Raw genomic sequence first — 20,813 nt, 5'->3', positions numbered from 1 at the left:
AGGGAAGAAGACGCTAGCTGACTACTCTTTAATTTTATTCAATAAATACCTCATTTAGCATTTATTAAAATATGATTATTAAATCTCAATTAATAAAGTATAGACTAGTTAATAGTTGAAAACTCATAAAAAATAAAACAAATTATAGGAAACGCAGTAGAATTAAAAATCCGTTTATTTAACTTAAGGGACTAAACAAAGATGGTTGCTATGCTCAGCCTTTAAAAACATGACTTATATTAATTTAAACACAAATTAGTAAATAAAGTAAAATAAATTCTGGTACTGGTCGCGGTAAGAGTTCCCTGCCGAACACCCTCCAAAAACAATGATGTCTCCCGTTTCTCGCGCAGCCGCAAAGGACATGTTTTAGTTGCCATAGTAACAACACTTTTTATCGACATTGTTTTACTGTTTAAAGACATTACTACACATTTATTAATAATATCTCACTTTTAATCACTTTTATCGACTTTTTAAAACTTTTTTTTTTTACTCTTTTTAAATGACAACGTTAATGTTTATGAATATTGAAATAAAACATTACTACACATTTATTAATATCTTTTTTTTTTTGATCCGTGCTGAAATAACGTTATTATTTAAAAAGCCATTCTTAACACGGGGAGGGTGTTTTGTACCTATTCTCTACTTTAACCTTACAATTGAATAAAAAAAAACATTAAACTTTAAGCTTAGAAATACGATTTAAAATATAGCGCGGATCATAAGTGCACTAGCACCCATTTTCTTATTAATAAATGTTTAGTAATTATTTTTCTTTTAATATTCATAAACAGTAAAAACGTCGTCATTTAAAAAAGAAAATGCTATTTAAAAAAGAAAATAACATTGATTAAACGTAAGTAAATTTATTATTCTATCATCATTTTGTGGTAAGTAAATTTCAAGAACCGCCGACAAGTTTTGTGGTAAGTAAATTTCAAGAACCGCCGATAAGTTTCATAAAAGAAAAAGTCGATAAAAGTGACACAAACAGTAAAACAGTAAAAAAAAAAAAAAAAGATATTATTAATAAATGTGTATTAATGTCTTCTATTTCAATATTCAATATAAGAAAAGAAAAAGTCGATAAAACTGACACATAAACAGTAAAAAAAAAAAAGTCGATAAAATTGACACATAAACAGCAAAGAAAAAAAAAGATATTAATAAATGTGTAGTAATGTTTTATTTCAATATTCATAAACATTAACGTTGTCATTTAAAAAGAGTAAAAAAAAAAAGTTTTAAAAAGTCGATAAAAGTGATTAAAAGTGAGATATTATTAATAAATGTGTAGTAATGTCTTTAAACAGTAAAACAATGTCGATAAAAAGTGTTGTTACTATGGCAACTAAAACATGTCCTTTGCGGCTGCGCGAGAAACGGGAGACATCATTGTTTTTGGAGGGTGTTCGGCAGGGAACTCTTACCGCGACCAGTACCTAAATTCTTTTTGACCAATTTCTTAAATTATTTTTAGGAAAATAGTATTATGTCGGCTATAGTAAAATTTAAGTTTTATAATTCTCGAATGCAAGAAAAATGTAAATCAATTTGGAGTTATTTACGTTACAAGGGAGATAATTTTGATTTTGAATATTGAATTACGTCCCTTACATAAGGAAGAATAGCATACTATGAAAGTGTGTGTGTGTGTGTGTTTTCTTTTTTTTTTTCCTTTTTTTTCTTTTTTTTTTCTTAAAAGGACATATTCTTAGCAGTCACAAATAAAGATTTATTTCATCTTATGAATCAGTGTCCCTGCTAAGCGATTTGGCCACATAATAACCAATCAACTTGTAAAGTGCATTGATTTCATCTGTTTCTAAGAGACTTTTCCAACCTCTTTGGGAATCACGGTCGGTCAGCAGATAACCTGGCACGTATTGAAGAATGACCCCCCCCTCTCTCTCTCTTTCTCTTCTGTTCCTGTCCACAGGACCCTCCAGTATTGACGATCTTCAGTCAAAGATAACTGCGACAAAGAACTTTCAACTCTTCCTGTTTCTCACTGTTTAACGTTCTGCTGCCGAAATACCTCCCATTTTTTAAAAAAGAGGCTTTGTTTTATTATTCCGTGCTACGTTCTCGACCACTAATTAATTTATCGAGGTGCAGTCTTACATCTTGAAATATATAAGTTAAGAAAATATAAAAATAAACAAGGAAGAGAAATATTTCTGGCGATTGAGTCTTTGCATATACTTCTGAAGATGCTTAGCCAGAGCTCCTCTTTCCCCGCTATATCAAAAATAAATAAATAAAGGAGATATCTGAATTCCAATTAAAAAAAATAATATAAGTATTATTTATATTAATTTATTTATTGCGGACTATTATTCTCCTTTTTCTTAGTTGTTATTTTGCAACAACTAATAAAGATGAGAATAATAGTCCGCAATAAATAAATTAATATAAATAAAGAAGTTGTATAATGCACTGATCCATGAAGGAAAGAAAATATTCTATATAAAATATCATGTAAATTGATCGAGTAGTTTCATTTTTATAAAGAACATAATTTTTACGCTAATTTGAGTGTTTTCAATCCACCCCTTCCTCACGTTAAGAATTAAAAAAATATATATCGTGTTTAAATTATTTGGAGTTATCTCCTTTATTCCTTTAAATTGTTTTCAAGATGACGTTGCGAGATCGTCACTTGTATTTTAGTCATCAAAATTGATTTTCTTATTCAAAGAGAAAACGATCTGATCAATTTACATGGTTTTTATTGTATGATATTCTAATGTACTTGCATTATACATATTTTTCTTTATTTTCTTTCTTTCTTTTTTGTCGGGTCGGGTCAGGGTGGGGGGATTCTAGGCAAACATCGGGATTAACAAAAACACGCACCTACTTTAATGTCGTTGAAATGTAAATATATTTCAATAAAATTTTCGACACTGGAAATGTTAAGCGATAATCTTTTACTAAAAAGAAATTGCTCACTCTAAATTTTGGATGCAACTAATTTTTGTGGGATGTTATATTTTTCGTGACTCCTAGCCCCGAATTACATTTTAATCCATTGAAGTTTTCGTTTCTAATCTAAGGGACATAGCTTAATAGTAAATATTTAAAACTTAAATTATCTCCCTTGAACCGTTGGTAAATTCCGATTAATTTTAACCTTTCTGTGTATATAAATATTTACTCGTTTACAAAGATGTAGAAGCATGGCCCATAACTTGTTAAGATGTTGACTTTAAGATTTCCAATAATTAATTTCTGGTATATGTTCTCAGGACTTGCTGCTGCATCCGATATTAAACTTTTTACAGACTATCCAGTGGAAATATTGTTGCAGTTTGCCAGATCGCTACTCCCGTGTTCATAAATAAAAACACGCTGTCGACTGAAATATGACATTCTCGGAAATACGCCATGATCACGCATGCTAAAAATATCAACAACCCTTTCTTCAACAACCAAGAAAAAACACAAAATTCAATTTTTCTCAACGAAACAACAGACTTTCTATTTTTAGATGAAGAATAATAGATATACATGCAATAAATGCCACAGATATTTTTGCATGTAAGAAAACCCACCTTAAAATTAATTACAGTTTTCGGCATTAATCGACTGTAACATGAACAGCTTTTTATGAAACAAATGGCTTTCACATCATATCTCCAGAACGGCAATGAGCAAGGAGCCTCTGTAGGGGACTAGGATATATAAATACCCCAATCCCGTTACAAAAGAATAATGAAACGAATGGGAATTGAAGGAAACAAAGACTTAATTAATGGATAAGATAAATGTTTATTTGCTGTTGAAAGAAATGAACGTTTTAGTTATAACATGTCCGCGCGTATGTAACCCATGTTCGTTACAGGACTGGTGTTGTAGCAAGAATAGGAAATGTGTTTTCATCTCAAGTTCGGGTCACTATTGTTTGTTCGCGCGGGGGAAGAGAAATAAATGTTGTAGGAATATTGAGAATGGTAATCCAGCGTGTAGACAAAGAAGAGGATATTAGAGTTGTCATCAGTTAGTAGTCAGCTACGCGAAGGTGTTCTTAGTGGTCAGTAGTAGATGGAGAGAGAAAGAGTGAGAAGGTATACATACAGTCTTTAGCTTGTGCCCCATACATAGTAGGAAGTGGGCGTGAGGTACGCGTGGGCGTGAGGTACGCGTGTGCGCGTGCCGAAACGGCAGCGGCTTGTTAGCCCAACCTCTCTCGTTGAGAGTTGGTCCTAAAGAGAGGATTAGAAACAACTTGTCTCCATGTTTTATACTCGCTTCTGGAGTGTCTTTTGCGCATGTGTATTTCCTTAGAAAGCGGAAGTGACGTCGTCCATGTGTGTGTTCGTGTTCGCGTGTGTGAGTACATGTGTATACGTAAGCGTGTGTGCATATATACGTGAATGTGAGTGTATGTACGTGAACGTGAATATGTGTACATGTGTGGACGTGGGCGCGTATGTTTGTGTGCGCGTATGTATATGACAGCTTGAAATATGAATGTGTGTTTTGTGTGAGACTTGAAAAAGGCTCGTACAAATACTCCCCCTCCTAGGAAAAAAAAAAATACATGCAATGTATATATATTTATGTATATATATATATTTTTTTTTTTTTTGTGAGTAATGTTTTCGGCAGTTGATTTTTTTGTCCTGTTTTTTTTTTTTTTGCTGTTGGTGTGGTTGTTTGAAAAAACAACGTCAAAAAGGAACGGAATGTCAAAAACGGAGTGTGTTCGTAAAAAAAAAGTATTTACTTACGCGTGGAAAATGCGTTTACTCTTTTTTTTTTTTTTTTTTTTTTTTTTTTTTGCTGACATTTGTTGGTTTGATTTCTGTTGTGTGTTGACATGTGCAAAGAGTTGCTTGGACAGAGAAGTGAATTGTTCCGTTTGGAAGGAAAATTTTTGTTTCGTGTTGACGGTGTCGTGTGTGTGTCCAGTTAACGGTATCTCCGCATGATTCTGCGGTAATGTGTGCATCGTTTGGACGGGCGCTAGTCGCGCGTTCGTTCTTGTTGAACGGAGTTTGGTTGCCGTTGTCTTCGCATGTGCGTCTGCAGTAGTGTGTGTACATTGTCTGTACGGGCGTTTGTTGTGTAGTCGTTCGTGGTTGCGGCTGTCAATGAAACTTCCAAGTTTTGAGTTTATCCGCGTGCGTCGTGCATCTCAACTCGTATTGTTGATTCAACTTCTTCCTATGTGTTGTTAGGAATGTCCTGTTTCTTTGTTGCTGCGTCTGCTGTGTGGGAGGGAATGTGTATAGGCCTATATGATTTTGCTCCTCGCGTTTGTTGCAGGGTAATGTAAGGAAACCGTGAAAGTGTTTGTTAAGCTCGAATTTTTTTTTAAATTCGATATAAAAGTCGACAGCTCCGTGTTCGTTTTTTTTTTTTTTTTTTTTTTGCCGAGTCTGACGAGGGTTCGTCATTGTAGTTGGTAGTAGTTATTCCTGTGGGTAGTGGTTCGCTTGGTTTTCTTTGTTGAGAAGTTCGTTTTTTTTTTTTTTATCAAATAAAACGCGCGTCTCGCTCAAAACAATTAATCTCAAAACAGTAGGGTCGCCATGCTTGTTCGTTCCAAGTCAGTCGGGCGGCAGTTTGTTGTGGACTTGTGGCATAGGAGGAAATGCGTGCTCCTCTCGCGTTCCGAGGGAAAATGAATTGTCTCGAGGAAGAAACGAACGACGTGTTAAATTGAATTAAACTAACAGGAATTTCTTTGGTGAAAGAAACAAGTGAAAGAAAAGGGTACCACACGTGGTTAGTTTTGCGTGCATCTCTCATTAACTGGTGAAAAGGAAAAGTTTATAGCTTGGCGTGCGTCTCTCGTTAAGTGGTGAAGAGGAAAAGTTTATCTTTGTGGAAAAGTGTCTGTGTGTGTATGAGTGCCTCGTTCAACCTCATCCATTTCATTTAAATAAAGGGGTCACCAAATTTGTAGGGGACTAGGATATATAAATACCCCAATCCCGTTACAAAAGAATAATGAAACGAATGGGAATTGAAGGAAACAAAGACTCAATTAATGGATAAGATAAATGTTGTTTATTTGCTGTTGAAAGAAATGAACATTTTAGTTATAACATGTCCGCGCGTATGTAACCCATGTTCGTTACAGGACTGGTGTTGTAGCAAGAATAGGAAATGTGTTTTCATCTCAAGTTCGGGTCACTATTGTTTGTTCGCGCGGGGGAAGAGAAATAAATGTTGTAGGAAAATTGAGAATGGTAATCCAGCGTGTAGACAAAGAAGAGGATATTAGAGTTGTCATCTCAGTTAGTAGTCAGCTACGCGAAGGTGTTCTTAGTGGTCAGTAGTAGATGGAGAGAGAAAGAGTGAGAAGGTATACATACAGTCTTTAGCTTGTGCCCCATACATAGTAGGAAGTGGGCGTGAGGTACGCGTGTGCGCGTGCCGAAACAGCGGCGGCTTGTTAGCCCAACTTCTCTCGTTGAGAGTTGGTCCTAAAGAGAGGATTAGAAACAACTTGTCTCCATGTTTTATACTCGCTTCTGGAGTGTCTTTTGCGCATGTGTATTTCCTTAGAAAGCGGAAGTGACGTCGTCCATGTGTGTGTTCGTGTTCGCGTGTGTGAGTACATGTGTATACGTAAGCATGTGTGTATATATACGTGAATGTGAGTGTATGTACGCGAACGTGAATATGTGTACATGTGTGGACGTGGGCGCGTATGTTTGTGTGCGCGTATGTATATGACAGCTTGAAATATGAATGTGTGTTTTGTGTGACTTGAAAAAGGCTCGTACACCTTTCTAACAGCAATTTTGATGCGCCCAGTCAAGTAAAGCAAGCCCAGCAGCGACCCCCAACAATGTCTCTAGCAGCTCCAACAGCGATTCCAGCTGCTCTCCAGCGACTCTGGCTTACTCCTGTAGCGACTCCAGCAAAACCAGCTTACTCTTGCAGCTTATCCCAGCGGCTTTTAGCTCAGTTCTGCAGCTTTCAGTGATTCCAGCTACTTGCTCCAGTGCTCACTGACACCCAGCTACCTGTTCCAGTGTCCACTGATGTCTAGATATCAGTTCCTACCTCAAGGACTCAATAATCTCAATATTGCGAGATACCTATTCTCACTCCGGCTGATCCTGAATCCATTGCCGTACATTTTACCCCTACACACTATTGTAGCCATCTCTCAGCAAACCCTTACAGCCGGATGTCACACTCTACTTTTTGTGTGGCAGAACCTGCACTTGTTGTCATTGCTGAGACCACTTTTTTAAAAGCATCAATCATCAAGTCTTGACCTTGGGCAGTCATTATAATCCTCTTTTGATCATAGTAGAGCGATCCTCTTTTTAGTCAGTCAAGAGAACCTTCTTTATCTATATAGTCCTGAGTGAATTCACCCAGAAAATACTTGGCATGCTGTTAGTTGGTCCATTCTTCAAGTTTTTTGCAATGGAAATTTTTGGTGTAATTTTGACGACTATTTTGGGCTATTTTCGTAGCAGATTTGTTTTTTGATTCTGTCTCAAACCTTTGCCCAATTTCGCGATCGAGCTTGTTCTGCTGGCTTTTGTTTCATGATGTTGATGTACCGTTTGAAGTTTGGATTTTAGGAGCTTATCAAATATTGTCCTGTGCTCACAATAGTGACATGATGCTGATGTTCAATTTCTGAGACAACCATACCGCCTACTCCTGTAGGAAGATATAGCATAGACAGACACTGGTTTATGTATGTTATTCTGTACAGTGTGAACATTTTCCACATTTCAGTGTCAAGGCTGTTTACGTCCCTTTGTGGCCAGTCAACAATGCCAAAACTGTATATTGTCACAGGTATTGCTATTTAGTTAATATCGGTTACCTTGGTTTTGTTTGTAAGCTGTTTTACAGATTTTCTTTACACGTCATGTATATTCAGTCATTATTCCTCTCATCTTGGCACGTTGAATTGAATTGTTTTCGTTTATGCCAGAGTGTTTGTATTTTTACTGATCCTCTAAGTCCTTGATAGCAATGTTTTCATCAAGCTGCATGTTTTCTGTTGGACTTTCTTCCCAAATCTGATGGAACATTTGACACATTTATCCAAACCAAACTTCATGTCAATGTCTCTGAAGAATTTATATATAAGCTACAAGAGTTGACTTAAGTAAGTATCTGAGTTGAGGTGAACCATGAAGAGCAGGTGGTTGACTCTTGTTTGGCTCTTATTGGTGGCTCTGGCTCTGATTGTAGGCACTCCAGCTTTTATTGAGTAACTTGCTTAATGGATCTATCGTCAGGCACAAGAGTAAAGCAGATAGGTTTTCCCCTTAGAAGATTCTTCTTCTGATCTTAAGGATTTTTACAGTTCTGTTAGTGTGGCTTGATACGATGATTGTTTGCCACATTTTCAGTATAGCTTGGAACGATAAAATTGTCGCCCTAAAGGAAACAACATTACAGATTTATTTTCAAAATTTTATTTAAAAAATTAATTCAGGTAACTTGATTATGTAGTAAAGCTGACATCTATTCAATGTAGCCACTTTCAGCCTCAATCACCGTCTCGATATGGGTCTAGAACTGGGAGCATGCCTTTTCCACAAACACTGATGGAAGCTTGGCGAATACTTGACGGATGGCGGCGATCAGGCTGGCTTTGGTGTTGTGGAAAGTCATGCTGGTGATGTTCTCGACATATGACCAAACAAAGTAGTCTAGCGGGTTCAGGTCGGGGGTGGCTAGTGAGAGAAGGGTACAAAGTTGTGGCACTCCTTCTGAAGCCAAGCCTGGGTCTCTTTGGACTCGTGGGCTGGCGCTGAGTCCTGCTGCTACACCCAGGGTCTGCCAGCGGCCACCTGATTGCACCAGGAGATCACCACATCTTTAGCATATCTAGGTATACTTTGATGTTGACTTTTGAGCTAACTTCAAAGATGTGAGGTGGCATGATGTAGCCCTCACTTGAAACCACACCAACAGCCATAACCGTGCCTAAAAACTTTTCATCACTCTGGTCATGTCCCTATTATTTGTGGCAATCTAGCGATGCATTTTGAGGGTGCTGGCAGTGGTCCTGTTGTCATAACTTGGATCAGTAGAAAGCATATGTTGTACAGCGGCGTATCTCTGTTCTCGCTTGTTGAACCTTGTGTCACTTTCAGGCATGATAGAAGGCTCCTATCACTCTTGGGATTTGCACACAACTGGCCAACTAGTAGATGGTCTGCAACAAAAAAATAGAAAACCGGTTTTCATCAAACGGAAATGGAATTATGTCATCTTTTTTAGGAAGACAATGTACAGACATGGTCTCTTTGATTACTGGATGGATCTTATATAAATCAGGCCACAACAGTAGCCACGTGTGGGAAATACTATCATATGCCTTCTGGTAATCAATCCAAGCCATACTTGAGTTTTTAGCCTCTTCCTATAGTTCTCAAAGAATGGTCTTATTAATCAACAACTGATCCTTGGTGCCTAAATACTTCCTCCTGCACCCTGCTTTTTCTTTTTTCAGGTATCATCCAGAGGTGAGGTGTTGATAGATATTGTATAAAACTAAATCAGTGAAGATCTTGTAGATTGTACTGAGACAGTAGATTAGTCTGTACTTACTAGGGAGTTGTTTCACTTGTTTTCGATATGAGGAGTGTATAACCTTTTAACAGCCATGCTGCTCTAACCTCTTCGCCCCTCAATAGTCTGGTGAAGAAACTGCTATAATGATTATGAAGTGTTGTTAGTTTTGTTAAGTCAGAAATTGGGTAGGTTGCCTATGTCAGGCTTTTTGTAATTTTAGAATCCGTTCAACTTTTGTTTTATCTTGTAAGCTGTTATTTCTGGTTCTGACGTTTCTGGTTTGTTTTCGTTACTTTTAGTAACATCTAAGATCCATTGGGCTTCTTCATTATAGGTATCCTTATTTTCAAACAGAGGCCTTTAATAATCATCCAACTAATTCTTTTCAGGCAGTTTTTCTACTGTCATTGTGTCTCTTATTAAGCTATAGTAAAATACGGCATAATCACATTTGACACACCGGTTCTCGTCAGATTACCAAAGTCAAGCAACGATGAGCCTGGCCAGTACCGGATGGGTGACTATTTAAGACTTCCAGGTGGTCTTTGTGCTCTCTGCTTATCTTGGCTTGTTTCCAATCATCCTGGACAGTGCCACTGGACTCAAGAAGTGCTGATTCAGGAGAGGTGTGGATGGGATTGCACAACCTTACCGCACAATTACATGCGCAGCTGCCCTTGCAGGGATTATCCTTTGTCTTTCAGTACTGAACGGAGGTATTGAGTAGAATAGTCGTGCATTTTGTTTAAACCGTTTATTTTTGGTTTTCATCTTATTCTTGTTTTCCATTTATTCTTTTGGCAAGTGTTGGGATCCTGCTCTTGAGTTCCCTCGCTCTGTTCTTCAGCTCCCTTACTTTTGTGTCTGCAGATGATGTTCTTCAGCCGTCCTTGCACTGCAGGAGCGACAAGTGCGATGGACACAAGAAGAAGAAGAAGAAATGAAGTGAGTTAAACATAATTTGTCCTCAACATATTTTGTATTAAAAAAAAAAATGTTTTATTTTGAATATCAACTTTATCAAGTAACATATTCTTTATTAGGCTTTTTGTCCGGGGGGAATTAAGGTCAGATATCTTTTGGTGCAACAAAAGTTTCTTTGAATTTGAAATCAGATTAAATTATTCTATCGATTCAATTGAATTGTCTTCCAACAACTGAGTAAAACCATTAAAAGAAAGAATCTAAGTACAAATAAGACTTGATTGATGTCCAAAAAATTCAACTTCATCTACAGAAACAACAAAAAGTAAAATCTATATATCTATAAAAGTCAGAATGGTGTGTGTATGTGTGTGTGTACGTGTGTGTACGTGTGTGTACGTGTGTACGTGTGTGTGAGTTTTCCATATGTCTGAATACCCTACATACCAGATTTCAAGTTTGTAGATCAAAAATTCGTTGTGATTGTGTGAGGACACTTCTTAACCTATACACTCAACGAATTTTTGATCTACAAACTTGAAATCTGGTACATAGAGTATTCAGACATGTGGAAAACTTTTTAATCTGTTTTATCCGAAAAAAAAAGGTTGCTAAGGGGTCAAAATTGAAAAATTGGTTCGTGTTGGAAGTCAACGGATTTGTCAACTGTTTCATGAATGTTCATGCTCGGCCATGAAACCTGTGAGCTTCTTTTTGTTAAGTATAAGTAGGTGTGAAAAGACTTTGTAAAGATCGCGTCAAGCTGGCCTAATGGTTATCATACTTGATTCACTGTTTTTAGTTTTTGGTTTCAATCTCAGCTCGAGTATTTTTTTTTTTACTTGCAAGAAATGAACTGTTTAGAGAGAACATAATACCTGCATGACCATGTCTCAGTTTCTTTTTCTTCATTTTTTTTAAAGGAATTTAATGTTACGTTTAATATTGGGTAATGTTGGGTAAATCTTCTAGTATATATTTACAAAAAGTCATTGATTTCATATCATTGTCTTTAACCATCTCTCATACATAGTTTGGTCTTTCAACAATTAGGGAGTCATATCGACCTGAATGTTTCAGAAACAGTCAGAGAAATGGCTGATTCATCATTGAATTGTTAATTTGTACTAACATTAAGTAAAACAAATTTTTCATTTTTATGTTTCTGAATTTTTGAGATGAGGATTGCTTATTTGTATTATTTGAATTCATCGGACTACTGTTCTCATCTTGAGTGTGATTTTCACAACGTTTCAGTTGATGTAACCTCCGGTCTCCTTTAGGTGTATCTTGTAAAACTCGGGGATGTTTCTGTCAAACTTGGAAATTTGGATGAAATTACAAACGAGGGTAGCATGCTCACGTTCCATCAGCCATGACTGGATAGAGCTGCTAAGTAATTCGCAAGTGTATTTTTTGGTCACGCTGAGAATGGAACCTTCAACTTTTCACAATTGAATTTTCCAAGGACTCTAACCACTGCACCATGGATCCTTTTTCAATCGACAGTTTAGAATAAATTACCCCCCCCTCCATCATGTTAAGAATGGATTCAATAATTTTCTTCAGATAATTCAGTGAATCAACTTTATTTTTTCATTAAGTTTTTCAACATTGTATTTTTGAAAGATTAAAATTTATTTTTTTATTTATATACTAGCTGGCTGCCCTGCATTTCCCTGCATTGTCCGGCCATAAAATGCGTTTAAATATGATATTTTAATTTATGCAAATTTTGTAGAGTCAATTCTGTATCGATTATTATATATTTTATTGAATCCAAGTGATTTCAAAAGTAAAAAAAAAAATAACTCGGGTGCCATCAGCTAGAATCGAGACCAAAAAATATAGTGCTAAAACTTTAGTTATTACCATTTAAGTTGTTGTTAGATAAATGAAGAATAGTTAAAAATGAATCGTTTTTTAAACTTAAAAATGTATATATTCACATATGCATACAAATAACGTATGAATGTATATATGTACGTATGCATACAAAGAACATATAAATGTATATATTTATGTATGCATACAAAGAACATATAAATGTATATATTTATGTATGCATACAAATAACATAAAAATGTATATATTTATTTATGCATACAAAAACCATATAAATGTATATATTTATGTATGCATACAAATAACATATAAATGTATATATTTATGCATGCATACAAAAAATATACAAATGATTATATTCATTTACGCATACAAATAACATAAAAATATATATATTTATTTATGCATAAAAATAACATATAAATGTATATATTTATGTATGCATACAAATAAAATATAAATGTATATATCTATATATGCATGCAAATAACATATAAATGTATATATTTACATATGCATACATATAACATATAAATGTGTATATTTATGTATGCATACAAATAACATAAAAATGTGTATATTTATGTATGCATACAAATAACATAAAAATGTATATATTTACATATGCATATAAATAACATATAACTGTATATATTTACATATGCATACAAATAACATATAAATGTATATATTTACATATGCATACAAATAACATATAAATGTATATATTTACATATGCATACAAATAACATATAAATGTATATATTTACATATGCATACAAATAACATAAAAATGTATATATTTACATATGCATACAAATAACATAAAAATGTATATATTTACATATGCATACAAATAACATAAAAATGTATATATTTACATATGCATACAAATAACATATAAATGTATATATTTACATATGCATACAAATAACATAAAAATGTATATATTTACATATGCATACAAATAACATAAAAATGTATATATTTACATATGCATACAAATAACATATAAATGTATATATTTACATATGCATACAAATAACATATAAATGTATATATTTATGTATGCATACAAATACCATATAAATGTATATATTTATGTATGCATATAAATAACATAAAAATGTATATATTTACATATGCATACAAATAACATAAAAATGTATATATTTATATATGCATATAAATAACATATAAATGTATATATTTACATATGCATACAAATACCATATAAATGTATATATTTATGTATGCATACAAATACCATATAAATGTATATATTTATGTATGCATATAAATAACATAAAAATGTATATATTTACATATGCGTACAAATAACATATAAATGTATATATTTATGTATGCATACAAATAACATATAAATGTATATATTTACATATGCATACAAATAACATAAAAATGTATATATTTATATATTCATATAAATAACATATAAATGTATATATTTACATATGCATACAAATAACATATAAATGTATATATTTATGTATGCATACAAATAACATAAAAATGTATATATTCATGTATGCATACATATAACGTATAAATGTATATATTTATATATGCATACAAATAACATTAAAATGTATATATTCATGTATGCATACATACAACATATAAATGTATATATTTACATATGCATACGAATAACATATAAATGTATATATTTACATATGCATATAAATAACATAAAAATGTATATATTTATGTATGCATATAAATAACATAAAAATGTATATATTTACATATGCATACAAATAACATAAAAATGTATATATTAATGTATGCATACATATAAAATATAAATGTATATATTTATGTATGCATACAAATAACATATAAATGTATATATTTACATATGCATACAAATAACATATAAATGTATATATTTATGTATGCATAAAAATAACATATAAATGTATATATTTATGTATGCATACAAATAACATAAAAATGTATATATTTACATATGCATACAAATAACATAAAAATGTATATATTTACATATGCATATAAATAACATAAAAATGTATATATTTATGTATGCATTCAAATAACATATAAATGTATATATTTATGTATGCATACAAATAACATAAAAATGTATATATTTACATATGCATACAAATAACATAAAAATGTATATATTCATGTATGCATACAAATAACATAAAAATGTATATATTCATGTATGCATACAAATAACATAAAAATAACATATAAATGTATATATTTACATATGCATACAAATAACATATAAATGTATATATTTACATATGCATACAAATAACATATAAATGTATATATTTACATATGCATATAAATAACATAAAAATGTATATATTTATGTATGCATAAAAATAACATATAAATGTATATATTTACATATGCATACAAATAACATATAAATGTATATATTTACATATGCATACAAATAACATAAAAATGTATATATTTATGTATGCATAAAAATAACATATAAATGTATATATTCACATATGCATACAAATAACATATAAATGTATATATTTACATATGCATAAAAATAAGATAAAAATGTATATATTTATGTATGCATATAAATAACATAAAAATGTATATATTTACATATGCATACAAATAACATATAAATGTATATATTTATGTATGCATAAAAATAACATATAAATGTATATATTTACATATGCATACAAATAACATATAAATGTATATATTTACATATGCATACAAATAACATAAAAATGTATATATTTATGTATGCATAAAAATAACATATAAATGTATATATTTACATATGCATACAAATAACATATAAATGTGTATATTTACATATGCATACAAATAACATATAAATATATATATTTATGTATGCATAGAAATAACATAAAAATGTATATATTTATGTATGCATACATATAACATATAAATGTATGTATTTATGTATGCATAGAAATAACATATAAATTTATATATTTATGTATGCATACAAATAACATAAAAATGTATATATTTATGTATGCATACATATAACATATAAATGTATATATTTATATATGCATACGAATAACATATAAATGTATATATTTACATATGCATATAAATAACATAAAAATGTATATATTTATGTATGCATACAAATAACATATAAATGTCTATATATATGCATACAAATAACATAAAAATGTATATATTTACATATGCATACAAATAACATACAAATGAATATATTTACATATGCATACAAATAACATAAAAATGTATATATTTATGTATGCATACAAAAAACATAAAAATGTATATAGTGATGTATGCATATAAATAACATATAAATGTATATATTTATGTATGCATACATATAACATATAAATGTATATATTGATGTATGCATACAAATAACATATAAATGTATATATTGATGTATGCATACAAATAACATATGCATACAAATAACATATAAATGTATATATTTGTGTATGCATACATATAACGTATAAATGTATATATTTACATATGCATACAAATAACATATAAATGTATATATGTATGTATGCATACAAATAACATATAAATATATATATTTACGTATGCATACAAATAATATATGAATGTATATATTTATGTATGCATAAAAATAACACATTTATTTGCCTTATGCCCGACAATTTCCAATTTTCTTCAATTTTGACCTTTTTAGCAGCTATTTTTTCTGACTATAATTCAGAAAAGTATCGTCCACACAAAAGGCAGTTATTTCACCTGCTTCGTGCCATTCTGCAAGCTCGCATCTCTGAAGAGAGGCACTTCGAAAAAATTTAGACAGACAGACACACAGACAGACACACAGACATAGTGAGTTTTATAAATTAGATTTTTTTTTCCCCAAGGAAGATCTTCATCATTAAAAAGGAAATACTTATCATCTCAATGTGCATATTCTGGTAATGTCTTTGTTCCCCACATTCCAAAACCACCAGAAACAATGAGATGTTCTGTTAAAACAAAAGTATCTCTCCAATATAAGGTAAAATTATAACAACTTTTTGATAGAGCCAAAAACAATTTTAATAAATGTATCTGTTGTGGATGCTGTTAAATGCTGTCTACCATATTGAGAAGGACCAAAACAGTGGACGAACAATAAAAGAAATAACGCTCACCAAAATATGTCACTTATAAACCGTGTGAATGTATTACATGTGACTGGTACAAGACATTTTTATGAGAAAAAACAGGAGGAGAGAAATCTCCACACGTCCATAACAGATGATGTCTCAGGTGAAAAGAGAATGAAATAAAAAGAAAAAGAAAGGAAGTCGATATCGTTGCTTATGTAACTCTAGAAATAAGGGGCGATAACTGTATATGTGTCAAACTTAAAGGTGTTGTGCATTGTATCTGTGTGCGCATTGGGTGTAAGCTAGGCTGGAATAGCAGTTTGACAACACGTCTCTATATATCTTCACAGAGAAAGAATAAAGAATAGTTCCAGTTAATAAAAATGTTCCACTTTTGAGGTAAAATCTTTTAGTCATTCAGGGAAGAAATATATGAACGTCTTTTGCATGTTTGACAGACGTTCTTGTTAACGTATTTCCATTGAATGCAAGTTAAAGAAATGATATGGAGTTGACAAATATCGTCCGTAGTTTTAGTAGCAAAATAATGCTCCATGCAGCTAACTACCTACACCGTCCTTGAATGTCTAAGATCTCTTTCTACAGGGGATACTTTTCACTACAAGTAAATCCTGACTTTAATATTACAAATCACATAGTATTCAGGTCCCAAATAAAATTTCCTCGATATGATTAACCCACAGTGGCTTATGCAAGGAATGTTGCATCTTCTTCAAGTGATCTTGACTATAGTAACAGCACTGAGCTGAATATTCCACCAGATTAGATGAATTCTTGCCCTGTAATCTAATAAGACCAAGAGACCACCAGAAAGATATAACATATTTAACTGATCAATTGGGAAGAGGAAGATGAATATTCTTAACTTCTTTACTAGCTCAACATTTGAGACGTAAAAGAGTTTTAATGGAATATTCGAATATTTATGTATCTCATATAGAGATCAAGTGTTAGCCCCTGGGAAGGGGGGCCTTGATTTTTGAGAACTTCAATTGAAGTAAAATGAAACATAAGACAAATAATAAACATCCTTTTTTCTTACTGTTTTTTTTAAAAAAATCCCAAACGAGGCATATTGCGACTTGGACGTAAAGGTTTACTATGTGGGATTGTGTCTAAAAGGGGCCTATGGGGAGTTGAGCAGCGAGATGTCTGTACACATAACATTTAAAATTCTGCACTTTAATACAGTCAAGAAAGCAGGGAACAGGGAGGGAATTCCAATATCTAGAAGTCCAAGGAAAGAAAGTATTAGAATAGAAGGTTTTCCATTATCTAGCGACCTCGACAGTGAAGGAGTGGAATTTTGCTGCGTGTCGGTTTAGTCAGGAGTATGTACGTTTTCGTTAAAGTTATTTAAGAAAAACTTTTGCTTCATGGCAAGAATGCTGATTAAGAATATAATTTCCTGGTGTACAGAGTAGTAAAAGAATAAAATCTTTATTTTTTTCCCCCTTTTTTTCTTTTCTTTTTATGCTCAGGATCCTTATGTTTTTATATTGCAAAACTTTATGACGAAAGTTTTGTCATAGCGATTAGATCGATTTAATTCAATAGGATTTAAATTGACTTTGATCCATTTCCTTATTCTAAATATTTTGTGACTACTTATTTTTTAGATTGTGTAGTTTTTTTTATTGTTTCTTACCTTTCTGTGATGTTTTTTTTTGTTGCTTTCGTTTTTTTTTTAAAAAACAAACCAAAAGCAAAAGCGTTCATGCAAATAACCCAGTTTTCTGATGTATTCAAATCATAAATATTTAGTTTTAAATTTCGATTGTGTTGTTACAATAATCTTTTATTTTAGTTTTATTTTTTTTTGTAGAAGGGTATGGCAGTTTTCTTTCAAGCATTGCTGGTATATAGATATTTAATAAGACTGTTTGTACTGTAATGGAAAAGGAAATGAGCAAAAACAAATGAGTAGAAACGATATATGCGATATGTTTCTTCAATAAAACTTATTCATTAAGTACTGAAGCTACAGAGATCAATGACTATGTAATCACAGAAATCAATAAGAAGCAGCAGAAGTTTATATATATATATATATATATATAGTCATCCACATACAGTACTGTTTCGCTGTTTCACAGCTCATCATTGCGGCTAGACAGGCAACTACCTCAAGCCAGGATTGAAACCCGACCGTTTGTACGGCAGTCAAGGCTCCTAACCATTACGCTATTGGCGGCTGCTTGAATGAGTAGTGAGTTTAACGATGTTTTGATATCGTCTGAAATACCTCCGCTCGATTTGTTTACACAAAGAGCGTCGCTTTTATGCTAATGGTAATTCGTGTTTCACTTCTCAATATGCTCAACTCAAGGTGAGGAGCACTATAGTCATCCACATACAGTACTGTTTCGCTGTTTCACAGCTCATCAGTGCGGCTAGACAGGCAACTACCTCAAGCCAGGATTAAAACCCGACCGTTTGTACGGCAGTCAAGACTCCTAACCATTACGCTATTGGCGACTGCTTGAATGAATAGTGAGTTTAACGATGTTTTGATATCGTCTGAAATACTTCCGCTCGATTTGTTTACACAAAGAGCGTCGCTTTTATGCTAATGGTAATTCGTGTTTCACTTCTCAATATGCTCAACTCAAGGTGAGGAGCACTATAGTCATCCACATACAGTACTGTTTCGCTGTTTCACAGCTCATCATTGCGGCTAGACAGGCAACTACCTCAAGCCAGGATTGAAACCCGACCGTTTGTACGGCAGTCAAGGCTCCTAACCATTACGCTATTGGCGGCTGCTTGAATGAGTAGTGAGTTTAACGATGTTTTGATATCGTCTGAAATACCTCCGCTCGATTTGTTTACACAAAGAGCGTCGCTTTTATGCTAATGGTAATTCGTGTTTCACTTCTCAATATGCTCAACTCAAGGTGAGGAGCACTATAGTCATCCACATACAGTACTGTTTCGCTGTTTCACAGCTCATCAGTGCGGCTAGACAGGCAAATGGCAATGCAGTATATGGAAACGGTCTATGTAGTAAAATGAAACAAAATTATAATAACTTCAAACACCACCTAAGACTCATCGAATTCAAAACCTATATTCCTGAAACTGAGTTAACAAATATGCGAGCCTGTTTGACTGTAGGACTTATGCTGGCATCCAACATCAAACTTTCAGCACCGATACAAATGTAGCCACATTTGAGAGCTGTTTATGTTTCCTACCCTGCCCCTGAAGAGATATATTCTTGAAGTTTTGTCGAAGTTCACACACCTACCAACTTGTGCGAAACACTATGTTCAGAAATAAATGAATATGTATCATTGGAAATTATTAAAATTCCTTCGATATTGTCACCATTGTTTATTTTACTACAAAGATCGTTTCCATACAGTACATTGCCATAGCCCTCAAACACAGCCCTCTCACACTTCGCACAGTGCTTCAAGCAAACTAAAAAATCCTCATACCGGATTTTTTATATTTTAGTTTCTTATATCCGGATTACCCTGTATTTGGGACCAGAGAAAATCTTTCTTATATCCAGTTTTTTTTATATCCGGGTTACACTATATATATATATATATGCTAAGTGCTAAAAACTTTATTATGTTGCATTTTTGCTTGTAGAAAATTTTGTTAAATTGTCAGGAAAAAAAATGTTTGCATCATCATCATCATCATCATCATCATCATCATCATCATCATCATAATCATCGCTATAACGTCTATTTTACAAGTTGGCATGTGTTAGACGGCTTTTAGAAATGAACTCTCAATCTGACTGGTCTTCTTTCTCTCAACCATTTTTATCACTTCATCTCGTTGTCTTTGGTTTTTCTCTGACAGCTGAACTGCCACTGCTATCTCAACTGTTCTACATCTACTCACTCAAACACTCTTATTCTTTTAATGTGACCAAACCATCAAAGTCTCCTGTTCTGCACACATCTCCTTATACTTTCCAAATTTCAGCTTCCTCTGAAGTCATCCGTTCTAAGCCCGTCTTAAAACTCGCACATCTGTGAATCAATATATGCCTATATAAATCTAACTGCTGCTTCATTATTATTTTTTTTCTTTCCTTTAACAAATATGAGTTATCAACAATAACACAGTATATAAAATAGCGACCACCTGTTCGAATAAGATAGTTGAGCACATGCATCATGAAAATGTAAAAAAATGTTTGAATACAAAATATTCATAGATTTTCGTGATGTATATTAATCATTTGTATACGATGGTATTTCTTTATTTACTTAAATCTGATCGAAAGGTTTTATTTAAATAATAACGCTTCTTCCTGAAAAATACACGCAGAAAAATAATTGGATAAAATCTATAATCATTCGATGTAAAAGAATTGCACGTTTTACATTAATGAAC

The sequence above is a fragment of the Euprymna scolopes genome, chromosome 11 (assembly GCF_053919585.1).
Source record: "Euprymna scolopes isolate OS-2025 chromosome 11, ASM5391958v1, whole genome shotgun sequence".
NCBI lineage: Eukaryota > Metazoa > Mollusca > Cephalopoda > Sepiida > Sepiolidae > Euprymna > Euprymna scolopes.
The sequence above is the reverse complement of the archived record's forward strand: the minus strand, read 5'-3'. Positions refer to the sequence as shown.